Here is a 12,679-nt window from a genome sequence, read left to right on the forward strand (position 1 = left end):
AGAAGCAGGTAAGCCCCATACGTCAGTTTGGATGAGGTTCTCGTTGTTGTTTTTGATGTTGTTGTTGTTGATGTGGTTGATGTTGTTCTTTTGTTTTTTTTTTGTTGAGATTTTTGATGTGGTGGTTGTTGGAGTTGATGTGTTGTTGATGTTGTTATTTTGGTTGTGTCATAGGGGATTTCAAAAAATTTTAATTAGTTTTTATATATGTTGTTACTGTTGTTGTTGATATTGTTGTAGATGTTGTTGTAGATGTTGTTGAGGTTGTTGTTGAAGTTGTTGTTGAAGTTGTGTTGTTGTTGTTGGTAGTGGTGTTGTTGTTTTGATGTTGTTAGTCAAATTAGTCAAGTTGTTTTTTATTTCGCTTTCTGCTATTATGAAACATGTGCATGAAATTTATCGTTATTTTGTACAATTTTTGACAAAAAGTAGAATAAAATTTTGAAAAAGTTTTTGAAACCAATTTAAACAATGAAATGCATAATTTAAGTTTTAAAATTTATGAAAACATTTTTTGTTAAATTAAAAAAATTTACGTCAGCATGTTAAATCCTATAATGCAATTTTATAATTAAGTATTCATGAACTTTGTCATATGTTTATCCAAAAAAGCTCTTTTTAAACCAGCTTTGAACCTCTATATGTTGGTTGGACAATGCTCAAATTTAACAGTTCGCACAACCAGATATGTAAATTTTTTTAGTTATCTTCTTACTAAATGAATGCTAAAATCTTGTACGATACCTGCTGAACCTGAAAAATATTATTACCTGATCGACTGATCTTATTTTTACGTTTTCAATGAATAAATCAGGCTGTTTCCTTTGTCTTACTGTATTGTTTAATTGTTTAAAATCGATAAAATTCCTCGCGGCAGTCTAGCGTGTGCTGTTGTGTGGTCTGCACCAACCTACGTTGCTGTCTATTAAACATCTTAAAAAATGAAATACTTGTAAAAAAGACTTTAATTTTTTCACAGCAGTTTTCCAAATAAGAAACCTTGTAATCAGCTTTATTAGACAGCACCTGAAGTCTGAAAAATGAAACGGAAGTAAATAACTTTAATATGAATAAAGAAAGAGTTTTGTTGTTTTTTTAAGATTTCATTATTGTGATGCAATTGAGGCGATCCTCTGCTAAAATTTTATATAAAAATATTATTGCACTATAACTGTTACAAGCATTTTTATTCCATCCATCCATTTATTTGTTTGTTTGTTTAAATTTATTTTTAATACAATTTGTTAAAAAAACAATAAATTTTACAAGCATATGTCTACGTTTATTTGTAACGACATTACAACTGTTTATACATATCACCTAAATGAATATATGATTAAATGTTAGCACGAATGATTAACATTGAAAAATAAAAACATAATGAATTGCAAATTGACAATTAATTGTTGAAAAAATTTTACTCAACACAGAGATAGAGGGTGAATTTGCATTCATAGAACTGTTAGTTAGTTGGCGGTTGGCTGGCTTCACATCTGCCTACCAATTAGACTTGCCCATCTACCAATCCAGCAAGATGCAACAAACGAAGAAACATTTTTATCTTTAATTTTTTTGCCAAAATGACTTTCACAACCGTTAAAAATGTTGATGGAAGTGCTCAGACCATCACGACAGTATATGTCTACAACAATTTTCAAACTCACGTGATGCAAACTATAAACAGATTGTTGTCTTATATTAATTGGAAAATAATTAAATTCAACATACCAACAACGGAATAATTGCAAGATTATCAATATTTCAATCAGCATCTACGTCATTAAGTACCATTCAGTATAAGGACAAACACCACTCCTTTAAAATGTGGAACAATTCCGTGGCCTACCTACTAGAGAACATTCGCTACTTGGAGAACATTACGCTAGACGGCAGTAACAGAACTGCACGCAACAAGGTTGATACTGATTGGAATTTTGACGATTTCGTCGAAATAAACGAGCAGCACAGCTCCAATGTCCTTCTGACGTGTTTGTTGACCTTCTATTCTATAATGGGTTAGTTGCTTCCTCTTCCTGTTTTGTTTCTGTTCATTGTTATTTTTTACTTGGTTATTTCTTGTTCTTTGTTTTTTGCAATTGGTTGTTTTATGTTCTTTGTTGTTAGTTGTTTCTTGTTATTGATATTGAATTTTCTTTATTAATAATTTTTTTGTAGTTGTAATTGATCGCTTGCTCTTTCTTATATGTTATTCATTCTTATCAGCGTGGCTATTGTTGTATCGGTTGATTGATGGACGTTAAAATGTTTTTGGACGCTCTCCGAAATCGCGATTGTCGTTGCAACTATTTTAGTTGCTTTTTTAAAAACTTGGTAGTTATTGTTGTTTTTGTTGTTGTTTAGTTTAACACAGCAACTCTCCCAAGTGAAATTCATTCAGTGGGCGATTTCGTGTCCACATACCGTATCGTATCGTAATTTTCGTAATTTCTGAGCAGTTAGCACTGATGTATCTTTATTCAGTTCAAATTTGCGGCATTTTTTGAGAAGCAATTTGAATGCGAGGTGATGGTGTTGTTCTGAGCTGAAGAACAACGTTGACGCTTTTTAATGGATTTTTTTTTTGTAGAAATTATTGCCTGGTCGCCTCCTGCATATAAAAAGTTTCTCGATCAATAATAACCTAACGGGATTCATTGTAATTAAATGCCCTATCGATCCATCGATCCTTTCCATTTGCTCGGCAGACCATTTGTTAGATTGTGGAGCGTGAAAACTATTTATGCAATACAAATTTGATTTTCTTTTACTTTGATTTTTTAGATTCCATTGCAGTTTACAACTCATTAGTGACTTTATGGTATCTTAATGGTATCTTGATTAGCATGATTATATGATGAATTTTTATTTTGTATGAATACACATTTGTTTTAAACTTGTGAAAACGAGCAAACTAAAGCGGCATCTCGCTCATCTCAAATGTGAAGATTATTTTTACATTCGAAATTTGTTAAATTCTATCACGTTAAGTTTACATTCCTGTAAACATTCTAACGGCGAAATTATTTTAATGGTGTGAAGTTTGGCTGATTTACGGTAATCAAATGTTTCGGTTATTTTTATAAGTGATCGGATCAAATATTTGATTACTTTTTTTCATTTTTTTTTGGTTCTACTTGTCTCTTAAAAACTTGGCAAATTTTTTTGCTCATCTATTAATTTTGCGCAAAAAATCTACAAACCAGACCATCAAATTTTTTTTTTCAAAAAACTCAAAGTCGATAAAGTAAATCGAAATTCTCGGAGTTCAGAGCATATTTGTAATCGAAAAAATATCTGAACCTGTAATAAATTACATTTTAAAACGCATCCATGGGTGTCGAAATATTTCTTGTAGTCGATTAAACGTTTCGTCACTAGATTATTCCATAAACGCTCTCCATTGGAATGTATGTACAGTACAACATCTCCACTGAAGATTCAGCCGGTATTGCAAAATGTGATGTCAAAATTATTTTAAGATTATTCGTTGTGTAATTCTTTTGCGTGGTTCAATAAAGACTTGCAGACAATTTCTACTCGTTCTATTCTTTGTTTTCCATTTTGTATTTTCGCAACACAAAACAAAGACATAGAAAAATTGTGGAAACATTTTAATATTTTTTCTAAATAATTAATGTTAAATTTAGCGTGTAGAATTTTTTTAAATTTGTTGAGAATTAAATTAAAATATAAAATTTAATTCGTTTAAACTCCCGTGTGGTTATTCATCAATCATTTTTACAAAAAATAATTTTTTCAATTTTTTGTCTTCAAGTGTATTGGATTTCTAGACGTACATAAATTTTAAATTATTATCTAAAATTTATTCAATTAAATTATTTTTTTTTACTCTCAATAAAATACAGAATTTTTCAATTTTAAGTTTCTAACAAAATCAATAGTTTGGTTTTATTGTAGGAATGAGTTTTATTCATAATTTGAATACAGTCTTACATTGTCAGAATGTCAAATTATTATACGATTTCAACCTAAATAAATTTAACTCTCATATCACAACAACATTACATTAATATTTCAATACATCGCATTATCTTATCACATAATTACATCAACGTATGACTTCATAACGGCAGGATTGCATATGGCCACATTATCATCATCATATCGCCACATATAATCACAACATCGTCAGATCATTCTTTATAATCACATACGGCCATGTCATCACATACAATAACTGCATCATCATATAACCCCATCACCATCATATAACCGCATCACCATCATATAACCACATCACCATCATATAACCACATCCCCATCATATAACCACATCACCATCATCATATAACCCCATCACCATCATATAACCACATCATCATCATATAATCACATCATCATCATATAACCACATCATCATCATCTAACTAAATCATCATCAATTCGCCACATTATCGTCATATAACCACATTATCATCATATAACCACATCACCATCATATAACCACATCACCATCATATAACCACACCACCATCATATAACCACATCCCCATCATATAACCACATCACCATCATCATATAACCACATCATCATCATATAACCACATTATAATCACATCATCATCATATAACCACATCATCATCATCTAACTACATCATCATCAATTCGCCACATCATCGTCATATAACCACATTATCATCATATAACCACATCACCATCATATAACCACATAATTATCATATAACCACATCATCATCATCTAACTACATCATCATCAATTCGCCACATCGGCACATTTGCACATTAGCTTCAGCATGAATGGAAAAGCATGAATTCAATTGTTTGCTGATGATGTGAAAATGTGGTGATGTGATTGTTTGTTGGCGTGATGAAATTCGGTCCTAATGCGATGTAATGTGATGTGTTGATGTGATACTTTTTATAACGTAATAATTTGTTAATGTTATGATGTCAGACTCTAACGAGTTGATGTTGTATTGATGGGGTAATGTGATAATTTGCTGATGCAATAATGGGGTACTAAAATATCTTGGCGATGTGATAATGTGATGATATAAAAATTTGATCATACGGTCATAAAATAATTTTGTGACGGCGATATTCGGGCTATTACGGTTGAGCAGCTCATGAAAGTAAACGAGTTTAATGTTCTGGATTGAAAAAGAGCCTTTATAGTCAGCTAAAATGTTTTTGATCATATGCACACTTTGAATATTTTTGAAGTGAACGTGCCTCTAGAAGAGCACTATTGATCAACCTATACCGCTGCTTACATACCATCCATCCATCCATCCATCCATCCATCCATCCATCCATCCATCCATCCATCCATCCATCCATCCATCTAATGTGTATAAGAAAGACGATCATTTTAATTCAATTTGCATTTTACAACCTGTCGTATAGATTACAAACAACGCCAGCAATTTTTCACACTTTTTCCTGTTTTTAAAATTTGGGTAGGCAAACATTTTTGCTGCTGCAGTACCCATGCAATCAGTAATTCTGCGTAGATGTAATGTTTAAAAGTTGTTAAAATATTTGTCGATTTATGGCAAAAACTCAACAAAGTTTGCCAAATTGATAACCGATTATCAGGTAATCCGATTTTAGTCTCGAAGTTATGTTTGCAAATTATTTTGCATATTGTTGCCACGTTACTTACGGCTGCTGGTAACTCGAAACGTTTCAGTAAATAAGAACAAACATAAAACCATACACCACTCCTCATATATCATACTCTTAACTTCTGGTTTCAGAAAGATTACAAATGAACCATGATAATCAGTCGTAGTCTCGAGTTATTTATTATCAAACGAGATACACAGTAACAAATATTTACAATGTAAATGAAGGTAATTTAAAATTAAATTTTCATAAATCTTCAAATTTTGTATTGCTTTCAAATTTTCCGAAATTCCTCTGAGTCCAATAAAAGTTGTTTCACATATTTAATTATTATTTGCTCGTGTCACGAAACATCCTGTTTATTTTCCACTTTCCACTTTGTAAGTACTCTGTGGTTTAATTGGTGTACAAACAAACAACCTACCTTCGTGTAAATATTTTTATGCAAAGTTTATTATTGAAAATTTTTATTTAAATTTGGTAAAAGGAACTTAAAAAATTAATTTATTGATATCGCCTCGAAGGCAGAGAATGAAGTACATGAATTCCCTGTATAATCACTATTTATAATTTTTTTACGGTTTCAATTTATTTTTGTTCAAATACCTTCACACAAAGGAATCTGGTGCAAACGAATCTAATAACTTCAGAAACGCAAGCTTCACTCGAGAGTGTCAAAACAAATGATATATGTGCATGCATAAACATGTACATTGTACAAACACTCCCTATACAAATGTAGGTATAGGAAGTATAACATATGTATACTTACACATGCAAAGGCACATTTGCACACACACACAAACAGATGTACATATACACAAATATGAGAACACGCACTGAGACTTACACACACACATACATACACACATACACGCACGTACACATCCGCATGTATTCATTAGTGGTGCTCAGCTATATTATTACTCCAGAGTACCTCGCATTGAATAAGATTTTGAGATGCACTGATAGCAGAACATAACATTAGATTATCCAACTTGAACAGGTTCAAATTAAAAGAAGTTTTTTTGATATTTTGATAATATAATTGAATTCACAGAAACTAAATTAAAAAAATATATGAATGAATAAATGAATGAAGGAAAGAATGAATGAATGAATGAACGAACGAACGAACGAACGAACAAATGAATGAACGAACGAACGAATGAATGAATAAACAAATAAAAAATTAATGAAAGAATGGCTAAATAAGTTATACACGGCGACGAGTTAGTTCATCACACGGCAGGATGAGAGTTTGCATATCGGTAGAGGAAAAAGAAAGCAATAAAATTTGGTGACAGCAAACAACAAATTGCACTGCAAAAGTAAATTTTAAAACGTAAGTGAAATTCAAAGTTGGACAAATAAAATAATTTGAATGGAAAAATTAATCAAAGACCAGTCCAAAATTTGGACTCACAACATAAAAATGATAAATAGTTGCATGAATAAAATTTATTTAATTTAATTTGTATACATAAATATTTTATTGTATTTTGGCGGTCATCTTTTTAGAAATAATTTGGAGAAAATTTAATCGTGAGACAATTTGTTTGTTCGGCGACACGATGCAGTTTGTCTCGGCAACAACTAGGCAGCAAATGATGGATGTTTGCGTCATTATCATCATTATCATCATCTCATCATCATCATCATCATCATCATCATCTTTATCATCATCATCTCATCATCTTCTTCTTCTTCATCATCATCATCATCATCGTTGTCATCATCATCATCTTTTTCTTCTTCTTCATCATCGTCATTTTTATCATTATTATCAAAACCAACGATCATCATAATTGCCAACATCGAAATCACCATGATCGCAATCACCACGTTTTAGGAGCGCAATGAAAGCGTCGTGCTAAATAAAATGAAATTTAACTTTGATTAGCAGGATGTTGACGTACCACATTATAAAAAGATTTCAAATAATTTTAAATGTCGTTTGGTATATAATTTACTGGTTTTTTTTTTAAATTTCACATCACTCAACCTGCTTAGTGGTATCATTTAAGTACCTACTGATTAAAAAATTATTTTTGAAATTATCCATGCAATTCTGAATGCAGTTTTCATTATGATTTCCAAGGCAGCCAATCTAATCACCACAATCACCACATTACACCACACCACACTAACATCATTGTTAATGGCACACACCATTTAGGTCCATTTTTGGCAACAGAACATTTGTCTGACTATCATTTTCAACAAAAGACATTTTCTCAGAAATATCACTATTTCGTTTCATTCAATTATTATTTTTCGGTTGTCTAATTAAAATTTCGCAAAAAATGATTTTAACTATTTTAAAAAATGAATTTTTTGTGGCAAATTTTTTTACAGAACAATAAACAATATGGAGGGGGCAATTTTTTTTGGAATTCACGGTGAAAAAATAAAAATATAATAATAAAATATAAGTGTGAAATGGCACAATTAGATTAATCATACCAGCGGACGTTGTTGAGTTGAGAACCTGATGAGAACGACTCAGTATAAAACATAATTTTTTAAATTTGCCACGTAATTTTTTTAAACTTTTTATTTAATGTAAAATGTATTTTGAGATATTTTTTTTTAAAAAGTTTCATTCAGTCAGTCATCCAACGAGTCAAGTGGCCGACCAACCAATGAACTAACGAGCCAACAAATCAATCAAAAACAGATCAATTAATTACAATATTTTTCACTCAGTTTTCACATTCATTCAAGAGCATTCAAAATATTTCCACACCATTTCTAAAGACTTGAAAAACATTTTCGTTTTAAATTTTCTAAAGAAACCTGAGATTCATTCTCCAAATTTGAAATTTTCTACAAGAATATTTAATATTTTTTAAAATTTCCAGACAACAATAGACAAAACATATTTTGTACAATGAATTTTCAGCGTCGCCAGACAAGAACTAATGATAGGCTATAAATAAAAATCAAGGACCAGACGGAATATTGAGTTGTTTGAACAGAATACATCAAACAAATACTGTAACAAAGTAATTTACATCAACTTCACAACCATCAAACAATTTGCTAATCAACCAACCAGCCATCCAACTGGCCTACCAATCAAACAACTAACCAATCAACCAACCAGCCAACCATCCAACAAACTCAACTTATTACTCAATCAGCTGGTTATAATGCAGCTTAAGCCGGCATTGTAACGTTTAGAAATGAATGATTGATGTCTGTCTCACATATTGGTTTCATATTTCACTAATGCTTCATGGCGTGTTCAGGGCATCTACTTTTACTGAAACAAAACTTGTTTTTCAAAAAAAGTTTGATAAGTAAATGTTTAAAGTAGAAAAATTTTGAATAATGAATTGGTGATAAAGATAAATTAATAAAATAAGTTATTTTATGTTTTATGCGAGACATTATGAACAATAAAAAGAGGAGCCACAAATCTTAAAAAAAATATCCTCCCGGTCTAAAAAATTTGCTATTTAAGTACATATGTGGCCCTTCAAAGGTTAAATAGTTCTCAATGCGGCCCTCACAGCAAAAAGTTTGCCCACCCTTGAGTTAGATTATTTCAAGCAGAAGCTTGTAAAAACATATTTAAATTAAAAAAGTCTTAAATTAAGAACATTGTCAATCATTGGCGGGTAGGTGCTGGCTACATGCGTTGTAATTACATTCAAAACAAGGTGTACGGCACCACAGGGCAGGTAGGTAGGTTAGGGTTAGGGTTAGGGATCGAAGTGTCACATGTTGGAAACATTTCATGATTGCACGCAAACTTCCGTGCAAAAAGTAATTAATAACGAGGTATAAACAAGATAGCGAATTAATTTAATAAGTTATTATTAACTAATAAAAAATAATAATCAGATATGACGTTTTATGTTCTTGTCATAATTTTACAAAAAAGCAGTAGAATATAAAAATTAATTACATTGATTTATAATCTTTCGTATGTATTGGTATAGAACGAAGGTATGAATGAATCAATAAAAAAGCCAAGGGCCCCATTTGTTTACTAGTTCATTAACGTTAATCAACATATCCACCCATCATATTAAGAAATAACTCAGTTACCGCATCGTCTTCAATTACGGCTTTTTGTCACCATCAACACCGCTCCGTTTTATTAATATGTTTTCTGTTAACAGTTTTCTGCATGGCTTGAACGTTAAAGTGTCTGGAAGCAAACGGTTACTTATTATCATGCCACAAAAACTGAATACAACAAATAGTATCACAATGCTTTCCACTTTGTTTCTGTTTCCCTCGCTTTTGCATTGTAAGTTTTTTTTTAGAAATTTTGAATTGTTTTTGATTTGCTCCTTTCACGTTTTAAGTCACAAGTCGTGGCCATTTTATGTCAACGGTTTTTTATATTTATAAGAGATGAATGGAAAGTTGAATATTATGGATTGCCTGAGTTTATTTTAGATGAGTTTATTTAAAAATTATTTGTTTTTCTAAAAAAGCAGTTTAAATTTTCAGATGTTGAAATGAATCAAAATTTTTAAAAAATGAAATAAATATGCATGAGAAAGTGAGAATTAAATTTCATTTGGCTAATATATTTCTACGATACTTTCAAATGACCAAACAATTGTAAGTCGATAAAATTTCATTACCGGCAATTTGAACAAACGTCAAACATTTGAGGCGACTGAAATTTTATGTCTATCAAGTCGAAGCGAATAAATCCTCAAAGCAACATCATTGCTCAATTTCACTCTGACATTTATTGCTCGTGAAAGCCTACGGAACAAATTTAGTTGGAAACTGGAAAAGAAGTTGCATATAGTTTAAACTTAACAAAAATATTAGAGTTAAATACGAGACTACATGTTATGTACATTAATGTTACTAACTCTCTATAATGTCTCTAACGTAGAATGAAAAAAATTACATTCTATTTAAACTTAACGAACAATATCAGTGTTAAAAACATTATTTGGAACAAGTTGGTACACCTTGTTAAATTTCATGTCAACGTTTACAAACTCTACCAAGCTTGTTGAGAAATTTTAAATCTAAAATTTTGCTCACCAGAAACACAACGCAAACGTTGTTAACCGGGATAATGACGAATGAAAAACTGAAACGCAGGAAATTAAAAAAAAATGTTGCCATTAAAATTTGTCAACAAAATTTTCTAAATTTTCTGAATTAAATAAAAGACAAAAATTTTTTTCATTAACCAAATGATCTAAAAAATTTTTTTTAATTATACGTAAACCTAAAACTTATTTTCAAATTTCACGCTTCACGAACATCACTTACATTGGCGAAAACCTGAGCTAAATGATGGCAGGTAATAAAAAAGATTAAATAATACTTTCAATACCTGCAATCAATTTTAATCTAATATCTCAAAACAATTTTAGTGGTTTCTCATATTATGTAGTGTTAAACGCATCGATCAGCCCAAACAATACGTTGGCATCGTTGTAGCATCAGGCAAACGCAACAGCATCTTGCTCATCACATGCAGAATTACTTATACTTAGCACTTCATAATTTGGTAAAAAATGAAATAAAATTTTTGGAAAAACGAAAATTAATTTTGAAGTGGTTGGTTGTCTTAACGACGATGAATCTCAAAAACTATTTCTACAGGTGATAATAATTAATCATTTATTTTTACTGATTTATTCAATTTTCTCTTCAACATTTTTTAAAACTTTCTTTCAGCAGCAAACACCCAGTGTACGTAGATACACTTCATTCGATAATAATAAAAGTAATTAAAAATTTAATTTATTTTAGCAAAGTTGGATTATCTTATTTTTAAAGAAATATAAAAGTGACGATTAAATAGATAAATAGATGCCAAAAAGATAATAAATTTTTATCTAAATTTCATTCCTCCTTTGAACTCGTAATAACGTTTGAAAGAGTAATTAAGATTTACCGTGCCGTTAGAATTTTAATGCAAGAATGGTTGAACGCTAGGCGGAGTTCATTTATAAAACTTGACGTAGAAAGTTAATTAAATGATTCGCTGTTGATTCAATGGAAGGTGTCATCATCAAATAACCTACATTTGCGGACCGAATGAAGTCGACGCTATAAATTAAAGTTGAAAACCTGGATTGCCACTCACATAAATTGAATTGAATAATCAGTAAATATTTAAATTAAGCCAACAAATAATAAAAATGAAAATAATGGATGTGTTTGAATGGAAGAGATTGTAAAGTGTGTTCATTTAATGAAACTATTAAGGATATAAGCAATCAATCACAATGTTTTAAAATTAAAACACATTTTAATTAGCTTCATTTATGCTGACGGATGTTTAATAATAATAATAATAATAATAATTGGAACACTTTTGTTTTCTGAAACACACAAAATGAATAAACTATTAGTATAAATGTATAATTACACACGTCACAATAATGAAAAGTATTTGAATTATGGTTTAAAAAAATTAAGCACCGTTGAAACTTGGGAGATTTGAAAGAGGTTTTCATAAATTTAATCTCCAATGACAGCCGTTGACATATTAATTCATTTTGAAACTTTGTTGGAAAAAATATTGAATGGTTCGATTAAAAATTTATACCCATTAAAAGATATTCAACAACGTTCGTTTTGGATGAATTATCCAAAATACTTTGGCGGGTGATGGAAGTTACGTTCACACGTTTACCGGTACCATTAAAACAATACAAATTATAAAAATTGCTGCTTTAAAAAAATCGGAAAATGAAATATAAAAAAAATGGAAAAAATAATACTTGAAAATTTCAGATGAACAATTTTTCATTCGCATCAAATCTCTGGTGGCAATTCTCAGCGGCATTTAAACTGGAAGGAAGGCAGGAAGGAAAGGTCTGATGAATTTGTTTTTATAAAATATGAGAGGTCAGTAGAGAGAACGTTTATTGATATTCAAATGCCAAAACGTGGAATCGAAATATCACACATTTTATTTTAATAATAAAAATGGTGACTTGATAGTCCTTCAACAACTGATAATATGAAATATTAAATAAAAAATACATGCTAACCTACTGTCGGACCTCAGTACAACGAATTCGCTACATAGAAATTTAGTTAAATAGAATTTGCTCGGAAAAAATT

Source organism: Helobdella robusta (genome assembly GCF_000326865.2).
Source record: "Helobdella robusta unplaced genomic scaffold HELROscaffold_3, whole genome shotgun sequence".
In the NCBI taxonomy this organism is placed as follows: Eukaryota; Metazoa; Annelida; class Clitellata; order Rhynchobdellida; family Glossiphoniidae; genus Helobdella; species Helobdella robusta.